Raw genomic sequence first — 12,003 nt, 5'->3', positions numbered from 1 at the left:
CGCCTTCGTCACATCTCTACTCACGGGACCTGCTTTACAGTGGGCTGAAACTATTTGGATGCAACCCGGGCCGGCCACACACTCCTTCCAGAACTTCATCGCTCATTTTATGGAAGTCTTTGGACGATCTGATGGAGAAATATCAGCTGGGGAACAGTTATACCATCTCAAACAAGGTACCATGACTACCCAAGAATATGCTCTTCGTTTCCGCACACTCGCTGCCGCCAGTGGATGGATGAGCGTTCTCTTCTGACTACATATCGGCTCGGCTTGGAACCGAAGCTCCGTCTGCAGTTGGCTGCTCTAGATGATACTATGGGTTTGGAGAAGTTTATCCAACAATCCCTTAGATGTTCTGACTGCATGCAATTCTATCAGTCTCTTCAAGAACCCGTTGCTACTGCACTCCCCCGCCCAACTGAGCCAGCCAGAACCGGAACCTATGATTATTGAAGCTGGAAAACTTACTGCTGCTGAGCGACAGAGGAGGCTGACCCGGGGTCTCTGCATGTACTGCGGTGCCAGCGGGCACGTTCGGCTGAACTGCCCTCTCCGTCCAGTACGATCATTGGTGAGTGTCATCCATACAGATATAGAAAAAATGCATCCGCTCACTACCAATGTTCAGTTAACCACCCACTCATTCTCTGTTTCAGCCACCGCCCTCATCAACTCCGGGTCAGCTGGGAACTTCATTTTCAGTGCCCTCTGTCGCCAGCTCCAACTCCGCACTGAAGCTTCGTTTTCGATCTACCAGATTCAACCCATCACCAACTCAGTAAAGTCTCGCCCATGGATCCATCGGAAATGTGAAACCATCAACCTTCAAATCGGTCTACTTTATAAAGAGGATATTCAACTTCTGGTTCTGGAGGGTGCATCTATGGACATCATCTTGGGGCGCCCGTGGCTGGTGAAGCACAATCCCATCCTCTCTTGGGGCACAGGAGAAATACTCACATGGGGAAAAGGATGCTCACCAGATTGTTTCCCTGATCTTCCTCACCCCATCAGCAAATTCCTGCCTGTCTGCGTTACTTCAGTGGAAAGTCCATTGGAAAAAAGGTCAGTGAAAATACCCACGATATACTCCGAGTTTCAAGATGTCTTCTGCCCCAAGAGAGCTTCCCAGCTACCTCCCCATCGGCCATGGGCCTAGTTCCAGATGCCACACTGCCCAGAGGAAAGATCTACCCGTTGTCGCTTCGGGAGACTAAGGCCATGGAGGAGTACATCCAGGAGGCTCTTAATCAGGGGTACATACGTCCTTCCACTTCTCCCGCAGCATCCAGCTTTTTCTTTGTGGCTAAGAAGGATGGAGGGCTGCGGCCATGCATCGATTACCGTATCCTTAATCAAGGCACAGTTAAATTCAGATATCCCCTTCCTCTCGTCCCTGCGGCCCTGGAACAACTTTGCACTGCCAGCATCTTCACCAAGGTGGACTTCTGCAGCGCCTACAATCTGGTGAGAATACGAGAGGGGGACGAGTGGAAGACTGCCTTTGTGACCCCTACTGGCCATTACGAATATCTGGTTATGCCCTACGGTTTGGTCAACGCCCCCTCCGTATTCCAGAACTTCATCCATGAAGTCCTCCGGGAGTTTCTCCATCATTTTATCATAGTCTACATAGATGACATCCTGATATACTCCCGGAGTGAGGCCGAACATCGCCACCACGTTGCGGAGGTCCTCCAACGGCTGAGGGATCACCAGCTCTACCTCAAGGCTGAGAAATGTTCCGTTCACCTGTCATCAGTTCACTTCCTCGGTTACATCATCGACCAAGAAGGGGTTCGCATGGACGAGGGGAAGGTGAACGCAGTTGTTTCCTGGCCAATACCCACCACTATCAAAGAACTACAGAGATTTCTCAGATTCGCCAATTTCTACAGACGTTTCATACAAGACTACAGTTTAATCACTGCTCCACTTACCAACCTCCTGAAAGGTAAACCAAAATCCCTCGCATGGTACCCAAATGCAGCTGCAGCCTTCCAAACCCTGAAGGACGCCTTCACACAAGCTCTACTTTTGACTCACCCGAATCCCGATCTCCCTTTCATAGTGGAAGTCGATGCATCTACCACTGGAGTCGGAGCCGTACTCTCACAGCCACAAGGTACCCCTAAGTTACTCCATCCATGTGCCTATTTCTCCCGGAAGCTCAACCCAGCAGAGAGAAACTATGACATCCGCAACCGCGAGTTACTGGCCATCAAGCTCGCTCTGGAGAAGTGGCGACATTGGTTGGAGGGAGCCAAACACCCATTTCAAGTCATCACAGACCATAAAAACCTGCAATACTTTCGAGAAGCCAAACAACTCTGTCCACGCCAAGCCCGCTGGTCTCTATTTTTCTCACGCTTTAACTTCTCCATTACATATCGTTCAGGTCCCAAGAATGTCAGAGCTGATGCTTTATCAAGAATCCACGACTTACCAGAATCCACTGAAGAACCTACTACCATCCTACCTGAAAACATCATCATCAACCCCATAGAATGGTCTGCTCCTCCAGCCATCGCTCCTCCAGTATCCAGACCTCCGCCGGGTTGTCCAGCAGATCGCCAGTTCATTCCTCCTGATCAACGGGTAGATCTGATCCACTCCATACACACTTCCCTGGGCACTGGGCATCCAGGGACCAACAACACCCTCTCACTGCTATCAGAAGGCTTCTGGTGGCCCGAAATGGCAAGGGATGTGAGAAGGTACGTGGTTGGCTGTAAGGAGTGTGCCATGTCCAAGAGTCCCCGTCACTTACCAGCAGGACGACTCCATCCCTTGCCGATCCTGAACCGCCCCTGGTCACACCTAGGAGTGGATTTTATGATGGATCTTCCTCCTTCGGATGGAAACACCTGCATCCTAGTCATAGTTGATCGATTTTCAAAGTTCTGCCGGCTCTTACCCTTGAAAGGTCTTCCCACTGCTCTGGAAACTGCGGAAAAACTCTTTAACCATGTCTTCTGTTACTATGGCATCCCTGAAGATATCGTCTTGGACAGAGGACCGCAATTTATTTCCAGAGTTTGGAAATCTTTCTTCAGACTCCTAGGTGTGACCATCAGCCTCTCCTCTGGCTACCATCCGCAAACCAACGGCTAGACAGAGAGGAAGATCCAGGAAGTGGGGCGGTTCCTTAGGACCTTCTGCCACCAGAACTCCTGGAACCAGTTTCTGGGCTGGGCGGAATATGCCCAGAATTCACTGCGGCAACCAACCACAGGACTCACACCATTCCAGTGTGTGCTCGGTTTCCAGCCTCCTCTTTTCCCCTGAAATGGTGAACCATCACAGGTACCCGCAGTGGATCACTGGTTTCGGGAGAGTGAGAGAGTCTGGGACGAGGCCCATCACCATCTTCAGAGGGCAGTTCGTAGGAGCAAGATCATTGCGGATCGTAGGAGAATTCCTGGTCCAGTCTACACTCCGGGACAGAAGGTTTGGCTCTCCACTCGGGATATACGCATGCGACTGCCCTCAAAGAAACTCAGTCCCAGATTTGTTGGTCCCTTCACCATCCTGGAACAGGTCAACCCAGTCACATACAAATTCCAACTTCCACCTCAGTACAGGATTCACCCCACATTCCACGTTTCATTATTAAAACCATTTCACGAACCTCTGCTTCCCTCCACAGAACCTGGCCAAGAGGAGGAACCCCCTCCCCCCTTGGATCTGGAAGAGGGTTCCATCTATTCTGTTAAGGAGATTCTGCAGTCCCGACGTCGTGGTGGTCAGCTAGAATATCTGGTGGGTTGGGAAGGATACGGACCCGAAGAAAGGTCATGGGTTCCCCGGGCCGACATCCTGGACCCCGCTCATGGAGGAATTCCACACGAGTCATCCGGAATACCCAGCACCTCGGGGACGAGGTAGACCACCACAGCGTCGGAAGTCTCGGCCCTCAGGAGCGGGCCCTGGGGAGGGGGGTAATGTCACGGATTGGCCAGGTTCTTCCACCACTATCACCCAGCGATCACAATCACCTGACTACTGATCACACACACCTGCACCTAATCAGCCACACCCCTATAAGAGCACACACCACGCACCTCTCATTGTCCGGGCTCGTTCATACGAAGCGGACTCATTGTGCTGCTCTCCTCGAGTTCACAACTATTACCTACCTGTTGCTACTTACCTGTTCTTGTCTAATTCCACTCTGTGCAGATCCATCCGGCTATATCCACGGGGTGTGTGTGTCGTAAGTCTGTCATCGATCCTGGATCCGTTCAGCGGTGTGTGTGCGGTAAGTTTTCAGAAGACTCACTCAGCGAATCCACCTTCTCCTCCCGTCGTTCCTGTAAAGAAACCAGATCTTCATCAAACCACGGAATACATCAACAAACTATCCAAGATTGAGATACTTACCCATTTGTGCACGTCATTCTCCTTCAGCTGCTCATCTGTTGAAATAAAACTGTTCTATATTCACTTACCTTCTTGTCCGTCTGCTTCCGTAACAGTTTGACTATTTAAAAGACACATGACAACAGTAATTGACTTCCATTCAAATCTCTACCCTGGTTTAATTGAATCTGGAAATCTGGTTTTACAAAAAGTAGAGGTTCATTTTTTTTCAGAGAACAGACAACACTATGAACATAGGTACAAGAACATTATTTTTAAAGGAAATGAGGTTGACTATTTCAATTTCAGCCGACGTCTGAAGCAAAACAAATGCATTCGTTTCTTAACTTGCACCGAGCTTTATTTTGATAGAAAAGCATATTATTTTTTGACTGTGACAATTGCAAGAGATTGTAGTCATATCATATCTTGTTTAAATCTGTCTTTCTTGGATAAACAAACCAATGTTATTTGTGATGCAGTGACCTTTTTTATGGCTTTAATTCTGGCATTGTTGATTTAAATCAGCTTTTTTATATAAGTACTCATTTTTGCAAATTCTAGTTATTTTTGCATAAGTGTGTCAGTGTGTTCACATTTACCTTGGTTTCCTGCCTTAGTTCTTTATCACATGTTGATTAGGCATCTGGCAGCCCTCATCTGTGTTTTTGTGCAGATGCTAAAATGAAATTTTGCATAAAATGAACCCTCGCTGGCCTGGAGAACATGCGTAAGATCAAAAAGACCATAATGGACAATGCGTGTGCACTCTTTTGTTTTCTCAAGCTCTTGTTTCATTAATGGAGCTTCTTTCATGTGCTTTCCCATTCACTGCATTTTTCCCCCCACAGACAGTCAAGGGCTTCCTGTGTGTTGATTTCCTGTAGAGGCTGAGGAGCTTTAATATTCTAGAATTTGAGCCAAAGTGTGAGTGCCCATTAGATTTATTTTAAGGAACAGTGTGAACGCAAAAGGGAAGAAAATAATTTGTCATTCCAAATCTGTATGAGTTTCTATCTACGTTGGACACAATGAGAAATTTTCAAAGAATTGTAGACTTATTACTGGTCTTTTTCCCTCATGCATTTTTAATGAATGAGAACTAAGGCTTTCAAGCTTCAAGAATTCTGCAAAAGCACCATAAAATGATTAGCAGTTACAAGTACACAAGGGGAAGATTATTAAGTACGCTATAAAGAAATAATTTTTGAAGTTGTCGAAAAATTTCTCTATATGTGTTGTAGAGAAGAAAGTCATATGTTTGGAACAACCTCAGAGTGAGTAAATAATATATGCTGTTAAATGAGGAAGCGCATCTATTTCCTTGCACTGATGAAAGGCTCATGCACTGACGACATGAGTAAATTTAGACTGCATCAAGACTATCTGTGTGATTCAGCATGTCACGCCAACTCTCACCCTCTCCCACCACCTCCTCCTCAAACAGGCGGTCAGACTGTCTTCAGATTCACAGTGTGCATGAGGGGGAGAGTGGGACTGCTATTCAAGGTGTCCACAGAGTATTATGTTCTTTAATCTACCTCTGTACCTCAGGGGAGTTATCTCCGAGGAGGCAGTGGCACCTTAAAGAAATTCGGAAGTGAGAATAATCAATAGTACAAAAATAAGACAAAACAAATATTATGTAACATGAAATGAAATGTGTCTCAAACATTTTTATGAAGTAACACTGTCCAACAGCAACAGTGGATGCAGGTTCAGAGTGCACTTTTTTGCCTCCCTCAAATCCTTTGTGTAATGCCTTTGTGGCAATATTTAATGTTTAGTGAATATACACATGGTTCTACAGTTGAGTTCAAAAGTATACATTCCCTTTTCATAATCTGCTAAATGTTAATTATTTTACCAAAATAATGTACCTTAATAAGATCACATACAAGATGTTTACATATAGTCCACAAGAGAAAATAATAGTTGAATTTGTAAAAAATGACCCCGTTCAAAAGTTTACATCCCATTGATTCTTAATACTGTGTATACAGCTGTTTTTTTTTTTTTTTTTTTTTTTTTTTGCTTGTTTGGTGGTAGTTGTTCATGAGTCCCTTGTTTGTCCTGAACAGTTAAACTGCCTGCTGTTCTTCAGAAAAATCCTTCAGGTCCCACAAATTCTTTGGTTTTCCAGCATTTTTGTGTATTTAAACACTTTCCAACAGTAGCTGCGTTTCCATTACCCTTTAAATTGCGCAAAGTGAAATAGAAAATACGCCTAATGGAAATGTGTCGATTGCGCAAAAACTCCCATATACCGTTTTGACGCTCACATGAGGTGGTTTTTCATGCAATTTGTAAAAGAAATATTTCGTAAAACAACAATGGAAACGTTTTCTTTGCATTTACAGGTCACATTCGATTAAATATAGCTAAAATCCCACAAAAATGTGTTGCCATGACTTATCGCGAGAGGAAAAAATTATGTTTCAGTTGCATAACAACGGCCGTCATTTCACAATACTTTTTAATTGACATTTATAAAATGGTGCCAAAGTTTCGCGCAAATCTGTAATGGAAACGCAACTAATGACTGTATGATTGTAATATGCATCTTTTCACACTGAGGACAACTGAGGGACTCATATGCACTATTACAGAAGGTTCAAATGCTCACTAATCAAATGAGGTTTGATATATTTACTTGATATATACAGTCAAGCCCAAAAGTATTCATACCCCTGGCAAATTCTGACTTAAAGTTACTTTTATTCAACCTTGCAACCTTTTTTTTTTTACCGGAAATGACACAGGCTTCTCCCAAAATATAATAAGACGACGTACAAGAGCTTTTATTTACATTTGAACAAAAAGTGGCATGTCCAAAATTATTCATACCCTTTGCAAACTGTCACAGTCTATGGGAAAATCCAAAGTTCTATACCATTCCAAATAGTCCAAGCTGTTCTAAAGCATCCTAATTACCCTGATTCATTTGGAACAGCTGTTTTAATCAACTCAACAGGTGAAAAACAGAAGCTCTCTGCTGTTGGTTTGTGGACAGTCATGGCTAAGACAAAGGAGCTCACTGAGGACCTGCAGCTGCGCATTGTGGCAAAGGAAAGGGCTATAAGACCATTTCTAAATGTTTTGAAGTTTTAGTGGCTACAGTGCAAAGTATTGTTAAACGATACAAGACGTTCCGCACTGTGAAAAATCTCAGAGGACGTGGTCGGAAGGCAAAAGTGACACCTGTGCTGGCCAGGAGGATAGTGAGAGAGGTAAAAAAGAAATAATTTCGGGCTTGACTGTATATTTAATATTATATTTAATTGAATTTTTTTGACCCATACAATGTATTTTTGGCTATTACTACAAATGTACCTGTGCTACTAAAGGTTTTGTGGTCCAGGGTCATATATTATTACCTAACTGGTTACCTTCTGAAAGAGTTGTGCCACAATGATAGTGTAATATTGTTATATATGCGGCTGTACTTACCACACATTTTACAAGATTTGTCAGTGGTCCTCCGGATCTGCAAATCATTTGCCATCGCCTATCAGTCATCCCTGTTTACTCTGTTTTTGTGATGAGTGAAATTTTATGCACTGTAATGTAACAGGCTACCGCTTGCAAGTGGCTAACTATGTCTCTTAGTAACTCCATAGAACGCGTTATTCATTTGTCGTACCTTTCCGAAATCCAATTCGCTATTCGGGCGCATCTCTATAGATGTATTTAATGGGTAAATACAAATTTAATATTTATAAAATTATAATTCTGTAATGCTTTTTATAATTATATGTTATATAACAATAACATGCACTGAAACAATAAATGCACTGAAAAATCCAAATTCAGAGAGGGCACTTTGCAACCTTATTTCAGAAGTCCACTATATGCCACAAAGGTACCTTAAACATTCATCACCCTACCTCAGGAAGGTACACAGAAACATTTTAAATTCAGTCTGTAAAGGTTTTATCGATTTGTTTTGAGTAATAAAAGAACATATTGGGTATTCTTCAAGGGCTGTGTATGTGTTTTGACATGTGCATTTAAAGCCTAAACTCTCATGCATGTAAAGAGGATTTAAACCTTTCGTATTTTGGGATTTGATGGGAGGCTCTGTTTGTGCAGATTTGAGGGACCGGGAAAGTGAATTATTAAAAGATGTTATTAATTAACAAGGCTGAGATTTAGCAGTAAATCTATTTTGTGCCTAACTTGGCAGGGAGAGCTTTGTCTTGGGAGATTAATAGCATGCTGTAAGCATTGTGAATGTGTAACACCTCCTTGGCTGTAGATTTCAGAAGCACAGAAATAAATCAATACTGTCCACCCAAAACACTCAGTTTGAAAATGCCCTCTGTCAGACTGAGCTCATCTAATGCTCTGCCTACTGGGTAAAGGAGCCTTCTATCCAATAACGAGACTAATGCACTTTGAACAGAAGAGGGACTTGCTTTGGTGTAGTGCCAACATATTAGCGATAAAATCAGCTTTACAGTGCCTTGTCACTCTGAGAACTGTGTGTCACAGGGCTCTGCTCTTAGCCCAATGTGATATGAAACTTGGATGCATGATCTTATTTACATTTTTTGATAATGAAAGTGAAATCTCCTGTTGTTGTGCCCCATCTGATTATGACAGGCTTCTTTTTCTTATTTCCCTGCGGCTCAATACCAGCACTTTGCTTACAGTATATAGAAGACGAATTACTTAATTAAGAGAAGGCTCAGGGTGTGAATGGGTATTTTTTGCAGTTATCCCCTGCTGGTAGATGGCATAAATACATTTTTATTTTTTCTTGGAAAGAAAATTATTTTTTCATGGAAGTCAGCATACAGTGAATAATATAAGCCTATTATAAAATTGCTAAGAGCCGTCAGATACAAAAAGAGATTAAGCCATTATGATCTATGTGTTGCTCGCAAATAATTTTATTCCATTTGAATATGTGGCTGCTTTTGAAACAGTTATTGGAGAATTATGTTTCCCCTTTTTTTATTTACAACATCTATCAGTTTGATCTAACCATACAATGTTAATTAGCCATGACCACAACATTAGGTTGTAAAATGGAATTACATTGTAGTCGATGTTTCACCAATTTGTTTTGGAGGGCTCTTAGCAGCATGCAACTGGCTATTCTTTCCTGTCTGCAAAAGTATCTGAAGCTCTAATTTAGAGAGATTAGTCACGTGGCATTTACTACTCAGGTGACTGGCTCAAAAAATGCTTGTGGAGTGCCCATTAATCAAAAGTGGCAGAATTCAGGCTACACATGCCAGCTGAGCCGTTGCCAATGGAATAACTGGGCAAGGCAATGGTGACTCACTTAAAAGTTGAATTTGTACATTCAAACACAACATAGTCTCATCTCAAATTTTCAAAATGAGTCATAACCTCAATTGGATCTCTGAAATCCCACAAGAACAATTATATTTGTTTTTATTCACCAAAGGCCCCAGAATACTCACTGTGAAGTTCTCATAAGTTCTTCACTTAGAGAAACTTGATATGCATAAATAGTGTGTAGATATGTAAAATATGTAGATGCAGTTGATATAGATATGTCTGAATATGTAAATTTGTCACATCATACAACATAATTTACTCACCCATGTCATCTAAGATGTTTATGTCTTTCTTTCTTCAGTCGAAAAGAAATTAAACGTTTTTGAAAAAAACATTGCAGAAATTTTCCTCATATAGTGGACTTCAGTGTTGGCCAATGGGATGAAGGTCCAAATTGCACTTTAAGTGCACTTTAAGTGCAGCTAATTATGTATTTTTAAATTACAAATGCTTGGCTGGCACTAGTGTGACTTAGGCAAAAGTACAGACTCAGTGTTTACAAAGCGAATGTGCAAAGAAAGTCAAACACACTTCACATAAAAATGGTAAAACTACAATGTAGGACAATTTTAAAGTTGAAGGTGAACATGAGATGGAGTTTTTTTTTGCCTTACCCTACCCTACTTTTTTTTCTTTAACCGAAGTACACAGTTGAAAGACCAACCATGTGTGACTTTTGCAATGTGACTACGCAATGAGACCCTTATTCCTCGACTGGGATCATGTAGAGCCCTTTGAAGCGGCATTGAAACTGCAGTTTGGACCTTCAACCCTTCAAAGTCTATTTCACGAGTTCCCACTTACTGATAATAAACAGAGTAAAAAGGATAGCGTATAAGGTTAAGCGTATTTGGCGTGCTGTCCGGGAGAGGGCTCCGAGCTTGAAATTCGTTCCCGAGCCCGGGGCACTCCCCCTGCCCAGGGAGAGGGTCCGAGCTCGGCAATCGGCCCGAACCCAATAGCTCCCCCCTATAGAGAGGAGACGGGGTGGTGGAGGGATGTTGAAACGAGAGATAGGAAGGTAAGGCTGCTTTGATTATTTATAGTGATTCCCTTTAACACTGATTGGATAGGGAGTGATTACTGATGGTGCATTGGCCGTGTTAATTATCTGTGCGTGCTCCTCCCGAAATTTGTTAATAAAACATCACTTCACGAGTTCCCACTTACTGATAATAAACAGAGTACAAAGGATAGCATATAGGGTTAAGCGTATTTGGCGTGCTGTCCGGGAGAGAGCTCCGAACTCGAAATTCGTTCCCGAGCCCGGGGCACCCCCCCTGCCCGGGGAGAGGGTCCGAGCACGGCAATCGGCAACCCCAAAAGCTCCCCAAAAGGCTAAACGATTGCAGGACAGCAGCCAAGGGAAACTGCTGTAACCCCCAAAAGGTGCTTCGTTTTTTGGCTGAAGGCATGCTGGATGATTGTAGCAGTGGGTGGAGGGAAAAACGGGTGTGGGAGGAGCTCCAGTGGGAGCTGCTAAGGCAGAAAATATGAAGAAAAAAGGATCCTGCGGGAGCGGTTACTGCTGCGGCAGTGAGAAGGAGGGGGCTCCTGCGGGAGCGGGTACTGCTGCGGCAGTGAGGAAAGGGGGGGGGGGGTGCTCCTGCGGGAGCTGGTACTGCTGCGGCAGTGAGGAAGGGGGGGGGGGCTTTGCTCCTGCGGGAGCGGGTACTGCTGCGGCAGTGAGAAAGGGGGGGGGGGGGGGCTTCTGTGGAAGCTGCTGGGGCAGCACCTAAATAAGTTGATGAGGGCCCGGTGGGCTTCTTTAATATGAGATCTGTCTGATCGGATATAACTCTTGAAAGCTTCCGATGACCAGCGCCCCAGTGTTTGGATTTGGTGCTGTGACATACCTTTTTGGGCTGCTGTTGTAGCTGCGCCTATTCGAAAGGAGTGGCTAGAGAAGTTATCAGCTGGGGTACCTGATAAAAGCAGCACCGACTTGAGATGCTTTTGGAACCAGAATCGAGAAACAGGACGGTTGAAGTCGTCTGTGAAAAGGGGGTCAGATGGATTTTTTGACTGGGATCTTCTGAGATGGAGGAAGGCTAGGAGGGTTTGGAATGGTTGGATGGGCAATTGGAGATTAAAGATATAGATAAAATAGCCTTTCTTTAATTGGTCTGACTTGCTTTGCTTTATGAAGTAGGAAATAACTTCATCATCTAGCACTGCTAGGTCGGAGATGGTTGGGTGCATATTCGGGTTGAAAACGGATGTGGTAGTGAGTTCAGAGTATCTGAGGAAGCCGAAGAATGCCAGGATGAACATGGCGTCTAAGGTACGGGCGGTGTGTAAAGATTGGTAACCTTTACGGAGAGT

This window comes from Garra rufa, chromosome 8 (genome assembly GCF_049309525.1).
Source record: "Garra rufa chromosome 8, GarRuf1.0, whole genome shotgun sequence".
Taxonomy (NCBI): domain Eukaryota; kingdom Metazoa; phylum Chordata; class Actinopteri; order Cypriniformes; family Cyprinidae; genus Garra; species Garra rufa.
Note: the sequence above shows the minus strand (reverse complement) of the source record.